The sequence below is a fragment of the Solanum stenotomum genome, chromosome 10, assembly GCF_019186545.1.
Source record: "Solanum stenotomum isolate F172 chromosome 10, ASM1918654v1, whole genome shotgun sequence".
Classification (NCBI taxonomy): Eukaryota; Viridiplantae; Streptophyta; class Magnoliopsida; order Solanales; family Solanaceae; genus Solanum; species Solanum stenotomum.
In genome coordinates, this window is record NC_064291.1 from 6,456,408 (window position 1) to 6,481,139 (window position 24,732).

General features: G+C 30.0%; 1 protein-coding gene across 1 annotated transcript in view; it reads right to left on the reverse strand.

The window, feature by feature from the left end:
• The window catches only part of LOC125842351 (BAG-associated GRAM protein 1-like), a 274,321-nt gene that overhangs the window by 198,893 nt on the left and 50,696 nt on the right, over positions 1-24,732 (reverse strand). The gene's annotated exons all lie outside the window — the stretch shown is intronic.

Consider the following 24,732-nt stretch of genomic DNA (forward strand, 5'->3'; position numbering starts at 1 on the left):
TTTTTTAATATGTATACACTGGAGAGGATAGCATAGTCATAAATGTATACTAATTATAAGTGAATGAATACATAAAGTGTTCGATTTTGTAATATGTATACACCGGAGGGGACAACATAGTTATAAATGTATACTAATACTAAGTGAATGAATACACCATTCTTTTACCTATATACAATCATCAAGTATGCAATTGGAATTTATTTATCAAGTAACGAACAAAAAAACATATGAAAATACATAATTTACGTTTTTAGGAGATTACGTATTGTATATATAATTTTTTATGTTTATGTTATTTTTGTTGTTTAGTGATGATTGGTTATACGAGGAAAACAAAAAAAAAAACTATTAAAATGCCATTTATTAATTTGGGCCATTTTGTGCTTATGTGTTATTTGTCTATTAAATGTTAATTAATATTGGGCTATTTATTGCTAATTATAACTTTCAGTTGCATAAATGTGTCATTTCCCCCCTCCAATTAGGCTAAATTGGGTTATTTGGAAAAAGTTGGGCCAATTTTGGCCGATCGGCCCATTCCCATAATTATTTCATTAAACTTTGTGAATTTTATGATAATTTCAGTCTACTTTAAAAAAATTTGGAAAACTTACAAAAGTCTCATACATTTGGTGGTTAATTACATCATATCTCGAAAGTTTTCCTAATTATAAAAAATTTCAGATTTTTTATTGCTCTCGAATACATTCCTTGATTGACTGCTACATTACTTAATGAGAGGGATGTATCCTGGGGGACAGGGTCATAGGGATTATCATAGAGGGAATTTTTGTAATTTTTTTAAATGGTAAGGAATCATAAAGATTATGATATCTTATGTTGTGTATTTATGTAATTTTTCAAAAAAAAAAATTATAAGTTAGAACCCAAAATAAACCTACAAATAAAACTTGTACAAGTTCAAAAAATTAGAATAATCACCGGTACAAATAATTTAAATCAACATAAACACAAATAAAACATGCTTCACCCCAGAATTGATAGCACAATTACAAGACAAAACAAAAAACAATATTTAAAATTATTGATAAAAATCAATATATACTGGCGGATATGATCTTTTCTTAAATTTTTTGTTATTAATATGAAAACCAAACAAAATATTTTATAACTTTAAAACCAAACCAAATCCAAAATGTATTAATTTATTCAATTAGTGTAATTCGATTTTTAATCAAACCCTGAACACTTGTAATTGAGACCATTGATACTCTTTAGATGTATTGTTTTGTTTGTTGGTACAACAATACTTCACAATTTATTATCTAAAAGTTTTATTTCACGGTATAGATTGTGGCTTTTGACTCTTGAGCAAGGAACTTTCTATATTTTATTTTTGTTATTTTTGCAACCAACTTCTAGCACCAGACTTTAGGTTATTTTTGTTCTCTTATTTTATGACTTAATTCTATTTTGTTCCTTACGCATTATAAGCCTCATTCACATTAATTAGGCATGTTATAATTAAAATCTTAGTCATTTTACTCCACGTATTATTGAGATACACCAATAAATTCAATTGTTCTTCCTCTATTTTAAAATAAGTGAATTATTGATATATTTGTCATAGTTCAAATTAACTTAATTGTTCAATCTTTAAAAATAAATTTAAAATTTTCTTATATTTTTACCCTTCATTTGGATTTCCTATATATGTGATGAGTTTTAGAATTTTTAATTGCTTTGAAGTATTGAGATTAGTTATTATAATCAATGTTTAGTCATTCAAAAGAGTAATTTGACAATAATTAAAAAGCGTAAAAATGAAAATAGTGTCTGGCTAATGTGTTAATATTCTTTTCTTAAAGGGTGTGCAAAACTTCAACAATTCACTTATTTTGAAATAGAGGGAAGGGAAACAAATGTTTGGTTTTATAAGTTTAATGAAGAGTAAATTTCGCAAATAGCCATTAAAATAAATTTAATTAAGCATCATAGTTATAGTTTATTAATTACGATTCGTAACTACATGTTAGAGTGAGGAGAGAGGCGAGCGAGATTGGGAGAAGGAGGAGAGAGGTGAGAGGTGAGCGAGAGAGGGCAGAGAGTGGAGATAGACGAATTGTATATGTATATCTGTCGAAATGTATATGTATATCTGTCAGATAATTGTATATATGTAATTGATATACATATGTATTTGTATATCTGGCAAGCAAGACGGGAGAGGGAGGAGAGAAGCGAGTGAGAGAGTGGAGAGAGGCGAATTGTATATGTATATCTGGCGAATTGTATATGTATTTCTATCAGATAATTGTCTATGTAACTGGTATACATATGTATTTGTATATCTGGCAAGCGAGATTGGGAGAGAGAGGAGAGAGGCGAGCAAGAGAGGGCAGAGAATGGATAGAAGTTAATTGTATTTATATATATGGCATATAATATGTCATATATCTGTATAATTTGTATTTATATATGTATAAAAGAGGAGAGAGGCGAGAGAGAGGAAGAGAGGAGAGATGCGACGTAATTATAGCTAAAATTAAGGTGTGATTGGTAATTAATGAAAACTATGACTATATTAGCTAATTTACAAGTATATATTCGCTTATCCACCTAATTTTTCCTTTAATGAAGCCTACTCAGGTAATTTTATCTGACTCTAGTCTCTATTTAAATGTAATCTAATCCCACCACTAATTAATTATTCGATTAGAATATTTTTTTCAAATGTTTTATAAGGATTTAATTATTGGACTTCCGCTAAAAAAATCATAGTAGAAGTAACTTGAGTCAACTATTACCCGCGTTAGACTGATCATGATTTGAGGCAATCAATAATTGTTATTAATTAATTAGTACATAATTAAAAGCTTTTTGGATAACAAAACATCATATAAATTGAAAATGGAAACAACCTTAACCTTCTTCTCCTAATCTTATTAAAGAATTTTTTTTAACTATATTATGATTAGATTAATGAAGCATCTTCCGACATAATCACGCCAATTTTTTTTTGCAAAAATTATCAACTAATTAAAGGATTAGCCGACATAATCACGAGGAAAAAATAATCAATATTTCTAATCTTGTCATGTTAGGAAAAGAATTGAAAAGTTATTTAGCGCGGTCAAGGTCTTTACTGGAACTCTTTTGTAAAAAAAATTATGTATATATATAAATTTTGAATATCTTAGCAACTATTTGAGGAGTTTAGACTTTATCATAAGATTTCAAATTTAAATGTTAGACACTATAATTTAGTTACTTTTTTAACCTCATGAATATTCTGAATTCGTCGCGAAAATATTAATAGCATATGTACTATATGGTGTAGCTTGATGAAAAGATTATAAAATATGTAAAATTAAAATAATAATTTAAAAAAATAGTAATGTGGTTGACGGGGAGCTATCCATGATAGAAGAAAGTGAGGAAAAGAACAAATGGAGTAGGTTGTTTCCTTTTGTACATTTCGATGTATGGATGACTTCAGGATTCCTTTTTGAACTCTATTAGACAGATTGATGTTCAATTGTCATAATAGTTAATAACTTCGACACGTTTTGAGATTATAAAAATAATGTTAAATATAATGTATTAATTATGTAAAAATTATTTATTATATATTGTCTTATTTGATATATTAAAAATTGGGGCGGCTCTAAGGCTTGGCCAGTGGCCATTGCCTTAGGCCTCAAAAATTTGAAGGCCCCAAATTATTTAAATTATTGTTATTGATTTTATTATATATTAATATAATTTATATAAATAAAATTGTTATGGTATATTTTTTATTATTATTTGTTTGAGAGTATTTTTTATCAATAAATTCATAAAATCTCATAATCTTTTCACCTCATTATTTGATATCTTTGTTTTAACTTCCAATTTTAAATTTTACCCTTTTTATATAGGAACTAAGTTATATATGAACTGCGTGAACACAAAAACATTCATGCACAAGTTTTCTTTTCATTTTAATTTAATATATGGGAAAAGGGTTCAAAACACACCCAAACTATGGGCAAAATTGCCGTTACACATATGAACTTTGCAGCCCAGACTTATTTTTAGTATATTTTTATGGATATTATTTGCTTAGTCAGTCCAACAAGTCACTCAAACGTACAAGAGGCGCGTGAGGATGGTATATAAATTATTGTAACCTAAATTTATTCGCCACGTAGCAATTAACTTATGACGTCTTTTTTTTCATTAAATATTACAATGTAGCCGTTGTTCTTCATCAAAAACCTCCATTAAAGACACATTGCGCACTTTGAAAGCTCATCTTTGAAGAGGTAAGCTTTGATTTTATTAAATATTGTTTATATTCGTGTATAGGGCTTCTAATTTGTTGTCCAATTTTTCTGTATAAAAATTAGGTTAGCTATGGACGAGGTAAAATTGGATTTGAATAAGATTGTACAGATAATGAAGATCCGATGTTGATTTCGGAGGTGCGATGCAGTCATGGTGTTTTGCTCCCTTTGAAGACTTCTTGGTCCGACAACAACCCCGGAAAAAGATTTTGGTCTTGCCCATATTATGGTGCAAGAAAGTGTAATTTCTTTCGATGGAGGGATGGTTTGATTGATGAAAGATCTAAGTTCATTATTCCGAAATTGGTGAAGAAAATTAAGGAAATGGACAAACAATTAATGTCGAAGGTAAAAATAATGAAGAAGATGAAAGAAATGGCTCATTGCAATGATAGTGAAATTGTCGAGATGATGGAAAATTCAATTGTGATGGACCTTGAAGGCAAATTGGCCCTAAGCGTGAAGAAAAAGAAGGACAAGGAAGAAGATTTTGATTTCCATGATTGTGAAGAGTTGATAAAAAATGTAGCAGAAAAGTCGATGGAAGTGAAGAAGAAAGAGACCAACTACTCTAACTTTATTAGGATTTTCATAATGTTTATGTTAATGTGTTTTGCTATATGGATCAATTGGTTAATGCAAGTTGAAGACTTAAAGACTTGTCATGATCAATTGCCATAGTAGTTGTTGTATTTTTCTGGTTGAAGTCTTTTGTGATGAAAAATTTGATTTTCTTGAATGATATTTGGTATGTTTTATGGTTAAGTTGTTTCAGTTATTGAATTGGTAAACATGTTATTGAAATCAAACAGAACTTGATAAAATGAAACATTTCTTCATATAAAACAAATGCATCATAAGTTTATGTACCAAAAGACTTACATCAACATAAGTTCATAACTTCACAAAAACAACCATCTTAAACTTCTTAAGATTGTTTGCCAACCCAACTATTAACATCTTATCAATACCAAAAAAATAACCACCTTCACATATTGTCAAAAACTACCAACATGTTAGCACTATTTCCATGCTTTCTTAGGTTGGGAAGAAGATAAGTTTTTCCTTTTGTTCACCCTCATCTCTTCAAGTTGGCCTGTTGTGACTACTGCTTTACCCTTCCACCTTACTCCAGTCCTTGGTTTGTAACCAAGGTCTCCAATAACATCAGCTGACCTTATAGGCTTTCTTGAACCAGTGTGTATTATCCTGCTACTTGTCAAGCCATGCTATACACAAAGAAAGTTAGTTAGTAAACTACATTTAGAACATAAAACTTTACCATATTTTTTCAACACTTACATTATATGCAGTAAATTTATCTTCAGCAACAAACACACCCATCCCAACTGTCATAGGCCTTTTAGCAGGTGGTTCAACTGGTGCATCATATGAAGTTGGTGCATTGGAGTTTCTTGCACTAGATTGAGAAGCAACATGTGAAGTAGGTGCAACGGGTAATTGATAACTAGTTGGATTTTCAAACCACTCAGCAAATGAAGTCCTTCTCGGCATAGGAATTGTCATACCATTAGTAAGTGTCTTTCTTGGCCTTCCTCTGCCTCTTGCAGGTTCTTGATCAACTTCATAAGTAGATACTGCCTTTTTTCCCCTTTCAGTGGCTCTTCAGTAGTAGTTATTTCTTTTATTGGTCTTCCCCTGCCTCTTGGAGGTGCTTCGGTAGTGGTTGTTTCATTTCTTGGCTTTCCCCTACCTCTAGGAGGTGCTTCAGTAGTGGTTGTTTCTTTTCTTGGCTTTCCCATACCTATTGGAGGTGTTTCAGTAATAGTTGTTTGCTTTCTTGGCCTTCCCCTACCTCTTGAAGGTGTTTCACTAACAACAGTTGACTTGGCCTTTCTTGGCCTTGCTTGGGCCAACAACATTGCTTGGGCCAGCATGATCCTACAAATTTTTAAAACAATCACATTATGGTCAAACAGTCACAAATTCTAAAACAAAAAATCACAAAATTATATAGATAAACACATTTAAAGGACAACCTCTCTTGTTATGATTTTTACCATGACAAATGCTGCAAGTCATGTAAACTCCTTTTCTTGACAACTTGCCACATGTTTTTGTCTCCCCTGCCTCTCTTCTCTTGACTTTTCCTAGTCTGCCTGGCATTGACTTAACAACTGGCGGTTGAACATGAGGGTTTATGGACTCAGGCGACATTTTCATATTGGTGACTAGTTGGAGGAAACGACAATAAGTTCTCAGATAAGTCTCCTTACTCCTTACTGTATCAGCTATCAACAAAGTCAATTGGTTCCCACTTCTTATAATATATGGCAGCTATGGCATGGGGGCAAGGTATTCCCTTGAGCATCCAAGCCCTACAAGTGCATGTTTTACTTCTAATATCAATAGTATGTTGATATGGTCCATCATTAATATCAAATCCTTTCTCCCCATTGAACTCAATATTATTGCCATACTCTACTCTACTACACCCCAAGCAATAGGTAACATCTGATTATTTCCATCTTTAGCCACAGCACACAATAGTTGTCTTTTAGTTACTCCTTTCAAAAAGCAACCATCTAAGCCAATACATTTTCTACAGCCACCTAAAAAGGATTTCTTCAGAGCATCAAAACAAATATAAAAACTCTAAAATACCATCCTACCACTCCCTTCAGAACCATCAACCTTTAGAACACAAGTACTTTCAGGGTTCGTCCTCAACATCTCATCTCAATAATAAAGTATTCTTCCAAACTCTAATGCATGATCACCCATAATGCCTTTAAGTATTTTCCCTCTAGCTCTCTTGGCAGTGGTTTTTCCAACATGAATTTTCATCTCTTTCCTGATCAACTCCTGAAATTTAAAGATCCTAATATTTGGTTGTTCAACAATTCTATCCCAGTAATGTTTAGCCAAGAACCTAGCATTGCACATGTAATTTCTAGTGGTCTTGACACATTTGTGTTTAAGAATGTAGGTTTTAATTATAAAATTGTTGCTTGACTTGTCAAGACTTGCATACAACATCCAAGGACAACCTTCTCTATACCTAAGACTAACCTTTTTGGGCTCATTGATGTACTTTTCCAACTGAACACCCTTTTGAAGAGAATAGTTGGTAACTGCCTCTCTAAACTCTTTTACATCCTCAAAAACCATCCCTAGCTGCCATACCACTTTTTCATCAAACTTATCAAAAATCACCCTTCTATTTGTACTTCTTGGTCCTATCTCATCATTTGTATCTGTCTCAACACTAAATGCATCAGAACTACAATATACAGGCTCATCACCAACAACTTTACCTTTCAAGCTTTTATCAACAACATCAGTTTCATCAAATCCCATATCATGACCAACTTCACCAACATAAATTTCTTCAGGGTCATTTGTTATTCTTTCTCTTCTTTTCCTTCTTTGGTATGTCCTTCTTTCAGCCCTCAAGTTTATGCACTCTTCATGGACATCACTATCATATTCAGCTTCACCTTCATTGAAAAGATCTTCATGGTCTAATTCAGAACTGGTTTCTGTTGAATATTCAGACTCCAATTCACCAAAAGTTTCAGTATTTGCTGGTTGTGAAGCTGGTTGAGAAGATGAAGTAGTTCCAGTGGTTGGTGGTTCAGTAAATGCAGCTGGTTCAGTTGTTGGTTTGGTAAAATGAACACCCTCACTCCCTTCTTCAACACTCATATCCCCTTCTTCAACACCCCCTTTTGTTTCTTTATTAAAAGTACCCAAAGATCCCTCATTGGGACCAGTGTATTCCAATAAAGCAATGGGACCATCCATTTGATCAACCATGTGACAAACATAAACTTCAATAGTATCTCCATTTTGAAAATCTTGACAAAGTTCAAAAATGTCCCAGTCACTTTGGATCTCTACAAGACAATTACTATTAGGTGGCCTAATATAAAATGTGCAACTTGTAGTATACCCTAGTTATTTTATGTAGCCTATTAGTTCAAAATAAGACATTCGATCCACATCAACATCCAAATATTCAGTAATTTTACCTCCTACATACACTGGTTTACGACTACTAACATACAGAACCCCACCATGATACCATCTTAATATTACCTCTACAAACCCACTCATCCCTGAAATTATACAATAATAACAGTAATAAATAAACAGAAATATAATGATAAGTAATATACGCAACCATACATGGTAGAAAATTAAATATTTTTGGGGAAAAGGAACTACAAGACAGTCACCTATGAATAAACCCTAGTAGTGACAAAATTATCCATCAAAATTCAACTACGAATAAACCCTAGTAACGACAAATCAAAGCATTTCATATAATGTAATCTAACTAATTTTTCCTTCAAGATAATTGACAAACAACAAGATTTACCTGGTAATTTTAGGAAACCTAGCAATCTAGGTTGTAGTGAAATCGTCAATGGATCGAAAGGTAGAATCTGAAAATCTGAAATACACACCCACCAAGATGCAAGCAACAACTTTGAATCAGTTGATTCAAAGTGAAAAATTTGTGTGATTTGTGAGAAAGAGAAGATGAAAAGTCATTGAGTTTTCTCCCCTTTTCTAAAGTCGTTGAGTGTGACTGAGATATTTGTGAACGCGCGTGTAGGTAAGCGCTTACGTTTGAGTGAATTGTTGAACTGACTAAGCAAATAATACCCATAAAAATATACTAAAAATAAGTCTGGGGGTCATAGGACCCCCGCAAAGTTCATATGTGTAACAACAAATTTGCCCATAGTTTGGGTGTGTTTTGAATCCTTTTCCCTTAATATATTATATGAAAGTTTTATAATTTATTTTAGATATTCACCAATGAGTGCTACTTAATGGAATGGATTATATCATTTAAAAAGAATTATATCATTTAAATTGATCAGAAACTTGATAAGGAGGTGTATTTATTTTTGTTATTACTATCCATACTCAAAACCTTAACTATTAACTTTAATTTAATATATTATATGAAAGTTTTATAATTTATTTTAGATATTCACCAATGAGTGCTACTTAATGGAATGAATTATACCATTTAAAAAGAATTATATCATTTAAATTGATCATAAATTTGATAAGAAGGTGTATATATTTTTCTTACTATCCATACTCAAAACCTTAACTATTAAGTTAATGTTCACTACAACAAAAACAACTTTTAGCGACAATAAATAGACACATTAATAAAGAATGCTAAAGTTTTTACCGGCATTAGTTAAGTGTCATTAGATTCAATGTCGCTAAAGGCTTTAGGGACATATACAAAGAGTATTAATTGCCGCTAAAAATACATATTTAGCGGCAATTGAGCTATTGTCGTTAATTAATTACCGCTAAAGATCATTTTTGATGTAGTTGTTTTTTTCTTTTTCTTATTTGTGATGATAGCCAAATTAAAATTTCAATTTGAGGTTTGAAGCTTAACATCGATAATTCATCACTTAATTTTTTTACTCTTCTTCCATCTTTTTTCTGTGTGTGTGAAATTTGTTATTTTTTGTCTTAAATGATTAATCTATTGTGTAGAAAATAAATTTTCTTGTTAGTGTATAAATTTAAGGGCCTCTTAATATGATTTTGCCTTAGGCCACGAGATCTGTTGAGCCGCCCCTGATTAAAAATAGCATGTATTGCAAAAAAATATTAATAAAGTAATTTAAAGGGTGCTTGAATTGGCTTAAAAGTTGGTCAAAACTACCTTAAGTCAGTTGTTAACTTCGGAAAGTGTTTAGCAAATATACAAAAAAACTTTAAAATAAGTTAGGAAGTGCTTGACAGAGTTAAAAATAACTTAAAAACCAAAAGTAGGTCTTCCCCTACTATTTTATTTTTTGACTTAAAAGTCATTGTCCCTTCAGGGACATCCGATAAAAAAAACTTAAAAGTCATTTAAGTTTGACTTTTTATTTTTGACTAAAAACTATTTTTTTAAGTCAATCCAAACGGGCTTTTACAAATATAACCTCCACAAATATGATGGTTACATACGCACCTCAATACAACAATAGAGTATAGATGAAAAAGTGTATTAAACAAGATATACTAATACACAAAGTTAATGCATGCATTATTTTATTCTAATATACTCTACTAATATACAACAAAGTGTAGATGAAAAAGTGTATCAAACAAGTATTTCTTGGAATGGACTTTCATATTACTCTATATCATATTATATGAGATTAACAACATTTTATTATAACAAAAAAAAATATCCAAAACATTATTAAGAGATGTTAAAAAACAACAAAGTCCATCGATTTTTCAACGATTTTTTATACAAACAAAGGGTGATTTACATATATATCATTAGTTTTGGAGCTAATTACTTACATATACGTTAGTTTGCAATATTATGAATCTTACCAAATCTTGGTGCGTCTAGATATATGTATCTCGAGATACATTGGGGTCAAAATTAGGTGTAATTTGCTCCAAAAATATTGTATCCAAGTGGGTTCACATGTATCTAGGATACACAGACAAATTTTGCTCGCCTCCTTCTCATCTCGCTCTCTACTCTCCTATGTATTTGATATTCCAAATACATGCTAATCACACTAGATACATACAATACATGTATCTAGTGTGATTTGCATTATTTGAAATATATAGACAATCTCGCCCGCGTCTCTTCTATTCTTATTTGCCTCTTTTTCTATTTCAATGTATCTGGTAGCAAAAAAGTTATATATCTAGGTGTATAAAATATGTATCTAGGTATATCTGACTTGAAATTTTGTATGAAATCATTAATTAATGATATAAAATATAATTATGTCAAACTATAAAAAAAAAAAATTAATAGAAATATTTGTGTAATTAGATAGTTTCTCGTTCCTCTGCTTTTAACCCAAGACCCAAGCTATACAATTTTGGCACTTCCTATGTATGCTAAAACTTGAGGATTATTGTGCTTCCGTATTCTACCTCTTACAATGTTGCTACTTGATACAAATTTTATTTGCTAAACCACCGAATGGTACTTGAATGAGGAACTTTTAAAAATTTACTATAGTTTGGCTTTAATTAGAGATTTATATTTATATTGTGCTTAATTCTAGTTATATGTTTGGGGGAGGATACAGGTAAATGAGACTAGGAAGAGAGGAGAGAGACTTAATTATAATTCATAGCTATATGTTTGGGGAGGATACAGGTGAACGAGACTAGGAAGAGAGGAGAGAGGCGGGCGAGAGAGGAGAGAAATAAGAGAAAAGTTGACTATATGTTGTATTAGTTGTATCACGAATACTATTGATACAACTGATTTGTATTAATGAATACAATTGTATCAAATTCTGTTGTATTTTAGCTACATATTAGGAAGAGAGAGGCTAACCAGATTGAGAGAGGGAGAAGAGAGGTGAGCAAGATCTGGGAGAGATGAGAGATGATGAATATATATTGTATTCGTTGTATCAAGTTACATCACAAATACAATTGATATAAAATATAAAATATATTTACCAAAATACAATTGATATAGAATAAGTTACCCACATTTTGATTGAATAAAACTAATACAAAAATACATTGAACATAATACAAATATCTAGAATACAAATACAATTCATACAAAATATAAATATAGTTGACACAGAATATAGATACAATTGTCATATTATGTGGAATGTTATTTTGGTTGCAACATTGTTTTGGCTGGATATAGAGAGGAGAAGAATTGGGAGGAGAGAGGCGAACAAGAGAGGGAGTGAGAAGAAAGAGGAGAGAAATTGCTATAAAGTCCTACCTTTAGCTACAAAATAATTATATATTGTTTTACTAATTAATAATTCCTTATCAGATTTTGAATCAGATACACAACTCCTTTCAAATTTCCCACAAGTTATCTCCTCCTTTTAAATCTGATACACAACACACACATGTGTGTGCGCGTGCGCACGCACGCACGCACGCATGGATACATTAATGAATGTATTAGTGTTTTTTTATATATTGGATACATGTATCTTTAATACGAGATACATTCTGAAATATAAATACATAGGGAGAGAAGGAAGCGAGAGAGTCATATAACTCAGATACATGCAAATCACGCTTGGATACAATGTATCTGTAATAAATTACACTTAATTTGACCCACATATATTTGAAATACATGTATTTGGTGAAGTAAAAAAATGATACAGAAGGTAATTTCCTAAACTCATTGTCACGCCCCGAGCCTACACCCTAGGCGTGACAGACACTCGAGAACTATTTCTGGTCCCAAGCGAACCCTTGGTCTGGCTCAATACTCAATGGAAGACTTACTCAATATTAAAAGAACTCAAAAGTAAACTTTACTCAATTGTCTAAAAAGGTAAACTCGGAATATTTTAAAAATAAAACATTCACTAGCCAAAGAGGCAACTTAAGTCTAAAACATTAACAACTGAAAATGAAAAGACTCATGAACTACTGACTATCTATCTATGAAGCCTCTAATACTATTAGGGATGTCGGGACAAGACCCCAATCATCCTAAAAAAATTGAAATAAATGAAAACAAATAAGGGATTCTCTGAAAGCAAGTGGCTCACCAAACAACTCTGGAACTCGATTGGATCAACGAAGCGCTGGTTGATGATCCTGGTTACATGTATCTACATCATGAAAGATGCAGGCCAAATGGCGTCAGTACATGGAATGTACGAGCATGCAAGGGGAAAGCTAAAACATGACATTAGCTTGAATGGGAGCTAAAGAAACAATTTACCTCGTCTCAACCTCAACTCAATCCCAACTCATTTCAATATAAAATAAATAATAATAATGTGATATGAAAAGGCTTTTAAAATAGTAGACTCATGTATTGGAAAATACAATATAACTCAGTTTGTATGTAAAAATACAAAATAAATTATATTTGGGAGATTCTCTAACTGACAGCCATCACTATGAGCTATGTGATGATACAACGTCTCGTCCATGCTGCCAGAACTGGCATATACCTTGTCGGGGGTATAGAACTCCTCAACTAAGTGGATCCACTAAGCTATGCGTAAAAAGCAATAAGGAATCATCTAAAAAGTATGACCCTTTCTATCCACGTTGGCTACATGGTTTATGGGAGCTGTGAGTTGTTTGAACTCTCCCCCATATCGGTGCTCAATACTACTCCCAAAATATAACTTAGCTCATATTTAAAATATATATATATATATATATTTCCTCATCCTCAACTTTGAGATTATTACTCAAAAGGTTTCTCTTAAAAAAGATAGTACTCAAAATGCCTCATGAACTCTTTTGGAAATCGGTGTTTTCCCTCATTTTAAAAGTAAAAACATATACTCTTGGGAATACTTAGTTCCAATATATTCATTTTGAAAATTGAAATTCAACTCTCCTCATCCTCAAACTCAAGTACTCAAGTCTTAAAACAAGTTTTAAAAAGATTGTAAAAGACTTCTCAAAATGACTCGAAAGACTTTCTCAAACTTGGCACTTAACTCTATCTCGAATTCGAATTATGAATTCAAGAGTTATGATTTATGATAGGAAGGATATCGTGATGATTAAATGAGTTTTAATTAGATAGTTAATAATAAAAAACGAGCGAAAACACTGTCTGGGGAGAAAGGGCACGACATGGAGATAAATTAAACTATTTAATCGCGAAATAATTTTTGAAATAATGGAGTCCACGTTCTCCCCGCGACGCGGAGAGGGAGGAAATTCTCTGGGGGAGCATGTTCGCGACCCGGACCTGGGCAACTATTTTTGCTCGATCTTTTCTTCCTCTCCAAAACTCGATTCAACTCATACCCACTAAAATTCTAAGGTAAAAACTCTTGAATTCTTATAACCCAGAACAATTTCAGCGAAATCTCGCCTCAAGAACTCACCCAAACATCAAAAATCAAGAATGAAGAGCAACACTTCAAGAATACTCATCAAGAACTTAAATTTATCAATCTTTATGGTGAATTCGATAATGTAAATCATGATTGGCGTGTGGGTGAACGAACCCATCACTATGAAAACTTACATACCTCGATTTGACAAAACAAATCCTCGATTCGCAAGAGATCTCGTTCGTTCTTCCTTTTCTCTTTTTTTCCTCTTCTTGAACTCCTCTCAAAACCCTAAGCGTAAATTAGGATTGATCCAAATCATATTTGACCACAAAATATTACTAAAAATCATTTTAATCCGATGGGGTAAGGAAAAGACCAAAATACCCCTCACTAATTCGAGTAACTTTCCTTAACTGAATAGACCGACTTCAAACGGGCATATCTCCCTCATACGAGCTCAAAATATAGCAAATTCGGTGGCGTTGGAAAGAAAATTCAAAGACCTTCCATTTGATATCTTATGGGCCACCTAACTCATCTTTAATTGAAAGTTATTGTCGTTTGAAGTTGACCTGAAACTCACAACTCAAGCATAACTTGTAAAATTTCAAATTTGGCTCTTTCCAAATTAGTTCTTTCAAAATTTAGCTCTTTCAAATATCAAGGTGTTACACTCATGTGAATGCACGTAGTTAATTGCGATGTTTATTTATGAAATCTGCATAAAATTTCAACTTCAATTACTAATTTCAATTTTTTCAAAAAGTATGATTTCAAATTCTATTTTTTTTAAAAAAATATAAATCTAACCAAAAGTTTATATTTTTCAAATAATTTTTTTTTAAAAAAAATTGTAAGAAAACACACACTCATGCTCTACGTGAAGAGATTGTGTGTACCATTTGAGAGACTAATTATATCAAAGAAAAGCTAGTTACGACTATTATTGATTTATTAGACCAATAGATCTTTGTAAAATTATATGTATTAATTTATAATCATAAACATTTATTTATAAAACGAACATGAAAATATGTGATTTATTAATTCGATATCTTAGGATATTCTAATACCTTAATTATGAACTACATTTGATATAATATTGAATAAGAGTTGATAAGTACTAGTTTTCACAAATTGTGAAATTTTCATGCTTATAATATAAAAAAAATATAGCTTAGCAACTCCAAATTATATGTCTAAATAAAATTCCAACTTCAAACGTTATTTTAAATTCCTAATTTCAATTCATGATCTAAAATCATATCTAAACTGATCTTATTATAGAGTGACCCTTTTGCTGGGATTAGATAATAAAACAAGATAATCAGTCCAATTACTTGCAATAAAAACAAGATAACCACATAAGCTACATCCAATTACTTGCAATAATGATTTTTTAAATTATATAAAATTTATGTTAATATGTAACTAAATATCATGCTTCCTATATTTTATGTTGACATTTGGTCTTTGATTGCATTAATGAAGAATGCTCCAAATTCAATCAAATAATTTATTTATTTTTATAACAATTATTTTACCAATTAGACAAAAGTACTACGTCCCCAATTTATCTTGCTTCACGTTGAATAAATCTTTTTCATTGTCAATTTTAATATTAATGCCACGCAGAATTTAAGATACTTAATTCTCAAATAATGCTCCTTTGTCAATATAAAATTAATTGTATATAAATCAAATTTCAAAGATTTGGTTTCTTAAAGAAATTTAGACTTTGTTTTTATCTATAGAATTCCATGTCTTATGCCATGATTTACGCTGGTATTCTTCCTAATTAGGGACCCACATGCCAATGGTTATTTGGCGTCCGTTTGATCATGAATACTTTTTAAAAATTATCTCCGTCATAGTCTTTGCCTTTTGATCAAGCATATTTGGCGCACCTAGTAAACTCTTCATTGATAAAGAAAATGTAAATTGGATAAATTCTAATGCGATAAGCTCGATTAAGAGAATATTTAAAAAAATTCTGATTTTGAAATATTTCAATATTGAACTTTATGTCAAAACACAATTTCAATTTTTAAATATTATTTTTTAATTTTTTTTCTAAATTTTGTACTTCCTCCGTCCACTTTTAATTGTCATTATTTTCATTTTTAGAATCAAACTATAAGAACTTTGACTAACATTTACGATATATTTTTTCATCATATTGATATACAAAAAAAATGCAATTTATAATAATTTTCGTATAATTTTTGAATATTCAAATTTTTTGTATAAAATATCAAATTAATATAATCTAATTTAACTTTGAAAATTAATCAAATTAACTTTCAAAAAGTGAACATGATAATTAAAAATAGACGAATATAATATTTTTTATGTCCTAACGTCTATTCGATCGGTCAAAGTTAGTACTTGACCCATCATCTAATTTCTTATGATTACCAAGAAAAATATTACTACTACTATTTTCTTACATTCATACATGCTTTCAAGTTGAAATAAATTTCATGATTAAAGCAGTGGACACATAGCTCTAGATGAACTTCAATGAATACAAATATATAACGACATACTTCTGTTTGATCATAATTTTTTTAAAAAAATAAAATTAAAATTAAAAACATTATATATTCATGAAAGTTGATTAGTTTTTAAAAATCTAATCTCAAAAGAATTTCAAGTTTCAAAAATTGATCTGGATTATTGGGTAAAGTTTTATTTTCATTCATAAAAATTTTCAAATAAAATGTATATCTAAATATTACTTTGAATTCGAAAATTATTTTTAAAAATATATTTCATGAATTCTTTTTTTTTCCCAAAAAGTTTCAAATTAATTTAGAGTCAAATGCTTGCCGGGAAAAAAACATGATAATTGGAGTCAATAATATTGGATTAGAAAGCGACAGCACCAGTTAGAATAATCAAGTATATCTAAAATAAGATCATCTTGAATAAGCTTATTAAATTTTATACATCAAGCAAACATCATAAATATGCCTAAATAATTTTTATGAAAATAATGTGTATATATAAATAAGCGTGTTAATATATATTTTAAATATTTTTTTGTTTTGAATTTATGAAGTTTGAGTTGATGATAAAATTGTATTTGATTATAGTATATTCAAAAAATATATTTAAAATAATGTTCATTCTTTAGTAGTGACCATAAAATTTGAAAGTCTAATTTCAAATCAGCGTTTGTTTATTAAATCTGCACAAAATTTCAATTTTAACTTCAAATCAAGATTTTCACTTCGCGAACTTTAAAAAAAAATATAGGATTTGAAATTTGAAATTGTTATTTTAATTTATTTTTAAATATATAATTTAAATTCATAAATTTATATTTTACAAAAAAGACCCATAATTTTAAATTTTGTCCAAAAGAACTCATGCTTGACGTGAATTGTATGTACCATGTGGGAGGATATTATCAAAGAATAATTAGTTAAAAGTCGGTTAAAACTATTGTTGATTCATTGAACTAACGATTTTATAAAAAGTATGTGTATTTAAAATTTCTTAATAATATGTAATCGCAAATATTTGTTTACAACAAAAACATGGAGATATGTGTTTTATTAATGTGACATATCATGATATTTCAATACCTTATTTATAATCTATGATTTGCTTATTTGATAAGATTATATAAAGGGTTGTGAAAGTTTTGATAGTTTTCACAAATTATGATATTTCATGTTTATTTATTTTTAAATATAACTTAAGATATTCAAATTGCATGTCACAACAAAATTTCAACTTTAACATAACATGATTTGAAATCATATACAAACAAGATATGTACTTAAATATAACTTCAAAAGTGAAAAATGAATTTAAAAAAAAAAACAAATTACAAGCTATTTTCTAAATTTAAAATACAACTTCAAATTGAATTTGTGTGATGACCCAGTCAGTCATTTTTTGTTTTTCCATGGAAATTACCGTTTATTCCTCTCGATGTCGACCCCGAGTCATTTTTGATTGAGTTTGAAAAGTTGGTTTTAAACTATGAGTTAAAAGTTGAGAATTTGGTAAGTTTTGAGTTTGATAGGCTAAGTTGTTAAGAAAGTGATTTTCAGTGTCTTTTGGAGTTTCGAGTGTCGGAATGGGATTTCGTCGATTCCATCAGTCCTGAAATGTGAAATCTTATCTGTGAAAGTTGTTGATATCTGATTTCGAGTCTTTTTGAGGATTTGAGGTCCTAAGATGTGAAATTGTGGAAATTTAGCCTTTGGGTTGACTTTGGTCAACATTCGGGGTTCGAATGCTTGGATCGGAATTTTGAGAGTTCTGTTGAATTTGGGCGATGATTTTAGGCCTAGTCGAGACCTTGTTTGATTTTTGAGACATTTCGAGTTTGTTTTAGCTTTTTTAGGCATGAGTTGGTTTCTTGTATTTTTACGAATGTCGGGTCAAGGAGACTTCGGATTTGTGTTTTGACAGTTCCATTGAGTCCGGAATATCGAGTATAATCGATTTTAATATATAGTTTGTGTTTACGAGGTTCCCAACGAATCCCGAGAGTCCTTTCGATGACTTTGAGTTGGCTGATTTTTCTGTGTTTTGGTGCAATCCTCCGCATTCACGAAACTTTTGGGTTGTTCACGGAGAGGAGGGGGTGAGAACCCCGCGTTCGTAGGAGACCTGCTGCGTTCCCGGAGGTTCAGGTCATTTAAAACCCGCGTTCGCGGGTAGGGGTCCACGTTCGCGAAGGACCCCCTAACAATGTTTAAACCCAAATTTCGAAGTTTCTTCCCCATTTTCATTTTTAGAGCTTTGAAAACTCAGTAGAGGCGATTTCAAGTGGGTTTTTAAAGATAAAATTGTTGGGTAACGTTTCTTAACTCTAAATCTTCTATTACCCATTATCATTGAATTTATGAGTTTAAATCAAGATTTTGGGTTGATAAATTGGGAATTCTTCATGAACTTTAGTTTTAAAGAAAAAGTGAGTTATGAACTGATTTTCAAGTCCATTTTCAAAATGATTTTCCCTAATGAGTTCCTAAAGCCTTGAGTGATGTTTTCAAGTTTCATTTTATCATATCCAAACCTTATTTTTGGAATTGGATATTGTGTTGAATGACCACTTTTCAAGGGAATTGTTGTGGGTGTTGTTGTTTCCGAAAAGTGATTGTGAATACTTGCTTATTTATAGATTGTGTGGCTTAAGAAGTGATTCGATAGGGGAAGACTCAACTATTGGAGTAATTGTTGATTGATTTAAGGCAAGTGGCTTTCTAAACCTTATATTCTAGTTTGAATTCGTATGCTTCCTTTGTTGATTGTGTGTTGGGAGTAATGAGAATGAGGTGAAGGGTTTAAATCGTCAACTTGTTATATCTAAATGAACAAAAAAGGGTTGAAATGAAAAATGCTATGTGTTAAACACGATGATGTGAATTGCCTTACTTTAACCCTTATTGATTGGTGAAATGCTTGAAAGCATGAATGTGGACTTGAATTGTGCAAATTGTTGTCTCTTCTATGTGGTGTAATATTGATTGTGTGCTTTGATGATTGAACATCGTGATGAGACATGTGATGAGTTATTATGCCGAGGTCTTTATCAACAAGTGTTATTATGTCGAGGTCTTTGCCGGCAAGTGTTATTATGTCGAGGTCTTTGCTGACAAGTGTTATTATGGCGAGGTCTTTACCAGAAAGTGTTATTATGCTGAGGTCTTTGCCGGCAAGTGTTATTATGTCGAGGTCTTTGTCGGCGAGCGTTATTATGCTGAGGTCTCTCCTAGCGAGTGTTATGAGCCGATGAAAAATGGTTTCAGCTAGTGATGATATTTGTGACTTGATACACTTGATGCTTATGCATGCCTTACTGGTGAATTGTAATTGATGTGCTTGTTATGTGTGATTGAACTTCTTCTCATTGATATTGACTTATTTGATTTGTTGATTATTGAAATGTGAAGATCAAACTGTGAATATTGAGCCTATGAGCCGTGTATTGTAGAATTTCTAGGTTGGATTGATTTCTGTGCAGGTGTAGTTTGAGGAGGTTCGGTTGGAGTGTAAGGGGTATTCGTTTTCTAGCTAATTGTTTTGTCTAGTAGGTTGCTTGCTAGGTACCGTGTTATTGGTACTCACCTTTGTTTCTACACTTGTGTAGGTTCCGAGCCTGGACCCATGTGATGTCTCTTGAGGCTCGTCAAGGACTTGAAGAGGTAGATGCTTGCCATTCGGCGGACCCTCTTTATCATGTCCTTACACTTTGTTCTATTTGAGAAATAAAGTTTGAGACTTGTATTTATTTCTTAATTCCGCACTTATGTATTTAGTGACTTGTACACGTGACAATCAGATTTTGGAGGTTTTAAATAGAAGAATAAGTTTTCCGTTTTATCTTGTTCTTGTTTTACTGTTTTTCGCTTTTATCGTTTTCGGTAAATTGAGATTGACTTGTCTTGATAGGAAAAGACAAATGTCATAATGCCCATATTTGGGTCATGACAATTTGAAATTTTAATAATAAACACTAATTTGAAATAAAATAAACGTTTCTAGGGTAAAATTATAGCCAGACTAGTGAAAGAAAAACAAAAATGAAGATCAACAAGAATTGCAATGTGCAATCTTTCATTTTTAATCATAATTTTTTTGTTCAAAATACATAACGAAATCACCTTTATTACATAGCTATAATATTTTACCACACTCTTCAATATACCCTAAATTCTAATATAAATATCAAATATCGAAAAAAACAAAAGAAAAAACAGATAGAGGGGATGAATATGTAACATTGATGTGGACCTTTATATATACTCCTATATATAAAAAATAATAATTGAGGTGTACTCTATATAGTACTCTTCATTGTAAACAAAACTGAAAAGCAGTAGTTAAAAAGAAACAGACAATTGACAAGAGCAAAAACGCGTGGGTCCCACACAAAAAATCATCTCATCGCGTGGACTTATTGGCGCACGGTCGCAATAGAGCGGGTTCCACTTACCTGCAAAATCTGAATTTTCAGGTGCACCCATAATAATCTCGTAGATTATTGAGGACATGATCCTGAATATAAAAGTCGAAAGTTTTAGAATAAAAAGTTACAACAAGTATGATTGGTACGAAGGATGATAAGTTTAAATTTATTTTTGCATGTTCGATTGGTGAGTGAAAAATATTTTTCAATTTTTTAAAAGTATTTAGTTCCAAAAATATTTTTGTTAGATTATCAAGTGCACGGATAATAATGATTTAGATTATCAAGGGTGTGAATCTAAATGTTATTTTCTTCGTCTTAATTTATATGAGTTAGTTACATTATGTTCTTGAATATCTTTTTAGTATGTGTATATTGGCTTACTAATTCACTTAATATGGAGAAATTGTTTTATTCTTCGATTCTAATATTTTTTGTTATCTTCAACTTTTATAGTTGATATTGTTTTTTTTTTCAATATATTTACTTTATGAACTTGTGGTTTAAATATTTTCTTAAATCGAAGGTCTATCAAGAATATTATTTCTATTTTCATAAGGTAGATGTAAGTTTGTAAAAATAACACTCTTTTCATAAATCACTTGTTGAATAATTTTTTTCTTTTTTAGTTTGTTGTTGTTGTTATATCGAATTTTTAATTTTAGATCATTAAATTTTTATTTTCTTAAATTTCATGCTAAGTCAAAGTACGATGAAATTGACGGTGGGTAACGGGGAGGAAGGTGTTGTGTGGGGACCACAGTTCTAAGAAACGGCCAATCTGAAATCCCTGAACAATGACAGGAACGAACTACTCCGATGGCTATTTTTGGCGCCAAACTACTTACTTAACAAACGTACACGAGCTCATATAACAAATTTTACATATCACCAGTGGACCAAATCATATAATAAAAAAATTATATATTATAGTATTTGAATCAATTTGGGTTATCTCGATTAATTTAATAAAATATTTGTCAACTATTATTAATAATAGATATTGAGTAATAATTTGTCCATCATAATTAGAATAGATTAAAAAAAATTATTTTAGCTCTCATTTGATTGCAGATTTTGAAATTAAAACTTGAAAATTCGAGTCTGAAATCTCTCTTGAAGACTGGCTAGATAAGTTTTTGAAGCTTGAAAATTTGATTCAAAATTTATGACCAAATAGATATTTGAAGATAAATTTTTAAATATTTGATTCAAAAGTTATTATCAAATGCTAGATTTGTATTTTTGTCCGTATTAAAATTTGAACTTAGAAAATTCATAATTTTTCAATTCACTTCATTCATCATTGTCATATAAATCATATAGTTTTATTGTTTCAATTAAATAATAAATTAGATGTACATATCCTTGTATTAATTTATACTCTACGTCTTATTTATTTGTTAAGAATATTATTTATATAGTTAATGGAGTATTAATTTTCATATCATAATTTGTATTTTACCCTTAGGAAACAATCTTATAGGAATTATATTATATGTTTAAGAACTATTAGAAGCAAAAACTATTCTTGGAATATTTTTATAGGTCGTTAGTTTAAGATAAACAATTTTAAAAGTTTCTTATATTTTCAATTTTTTGTGTTTGGTCAAATTAAGACATAAAGAATATAACGGGAGGCATTGAATAATTCACGCGAGGGTAAATAAAAAAATTAATTAATTCTATCTTAATTTTATAAATTGACTGGAGTAATTATTTATAATAAGATGAACCACTAATTTGAGACAGAGAGGGTAATAATGTATATTAATTCAAATTCGGTAACTTGAATATGATAAATTACATATTATAATCGATAATACTATAGATTGTACTGTACAAAAATTATTATGATTCACTAGATGCTAATAAATACTTTTCATGTGAGAGTCAAATATAAAAGTTTTAGTAAGATTCTATTCATTTTATCATCTTGTTCGCTATTTATTTATTCATTTGGTGCACATAATGAGATAAATAAAAATATTTCATAATTGAGATATTTGTATGCGTGACATAAGGGTGTTCAAGATTAGGCGAAAAAAATAATCCTAATCGAAAATAGAATCAAGTAAACATATTTTTATTTTAGTTCAAAGCGATAAATTATGGAATCATAGACGGTTTTTATAATGACATAATATGATATAATAATTTTATAAATGATTTTGAAACATTTTATATAATTTGGCTAATCCATGCTTGAACAAGCATATCTTATAATTTATTTTCTCTACTGTGTTCTCTATGGATGTTAATGTTTTTATAGTTAGCTTGATGTTTTCAACACTCAACCTCACTAAACATATCATGTTTATAATTATTTAGATTATTGTTGGAAGGTTAATTCAAAATTGTGGTAGAAAGTCTTATTAATCGATTAGGATTTGACATTTAATAATTGATATAATTAATGTCTAAATATATTTTATAATCAATATTTTATAGAGATAGTTTTAGATTTTTTAATTAGTATAAGTTTTACATTATTATATATAGGGTGCTTCTATTAATTTCCTGTGCGGAGATAACTATATATAGAAATTCATTTGAGTATGAGAAAATTATTTTCGTGCAGCCATTAGCTAATTTGAAGATATTATTAGAGAAAATATGGAAAAGTTTTTTTTTCTTTTTCCCCATTAATATTAGTATCAGTCCCAAATATTGCTCCAAAAATATATTTATACTTAATGTGAATTTTATAAATAAGTTGAAAACTGAACATAATATTTTTCGCAAAATTTCCTCCTCAAGTTACTGGAGTTAATATCTCATATAATCACTCGATTTTGAATGGTTCGCTTAGAAGGTAATTCAATTTTGTTTTATAATTCTAAAGTCATTCAATTTAGAATTGTTCACTTAGAAAATCATTCAGCTTTATTTTATAACTCGAAAATCACTCAACTATTAATATATTTACTTAAAAAGACATATAATCAATTTACATAATTTTTTCATTAAATTGTTGAAATAATAAAAAATGAATTTCCTATTATTTCTTAAAAATTTAATCTAAAATAAAAATTACATTTCAAACAGGTTATACTAAAAATAAACTAAGAAATATTCCATAAAATCCAACAGGTTATACAAAAAACCTCTTGCAGTATTAAAGTTTTCAAAAAGTTAAATAACAGTACAATAATAATGTTGTAGTAGTTAGTAGTAGTAAATATGCTTTTCACATCACAAAAGTCATTTTCATTTGTTATAAAGTACTATTACTTTCTCTGTTTTATTTTATGTTACATCATTTTACTCACAATATTTAAAAAAAAGGAAGACTTCTAAAATAATTTTTAAAAATATTTATATAATTATAAATTATTTTATTAAAGATAAAAAATAGACTTTAAAGTTAAATTATTTTTAATTATACTAAATAACATTATGATATAACATAAAATGAAATAGAGAAATATTATTTTTATTTATATAAAAGAAAAAAAAGAGCATAAATGACATCATGTAGATTTTAATTTAACTACTCCTTTTCGCCTTTTTCCTCTTTACATGGTTGGATATTAGCTGTCAAATAAAATCTATTTTCTTTCTTTCTTTCTAATTTATTTATTTTTTTGTTAAAAAATCACTCTCATAAAAACATACTCCCTCCGTCCCTATTTACTTGTCCATATTTCCTTTTTTAGTTGTCCCTATTTAGTTGTCCATTTTGACAAATCAAGAAAGAACAACAAGTTTTTTCCTATTATACCCT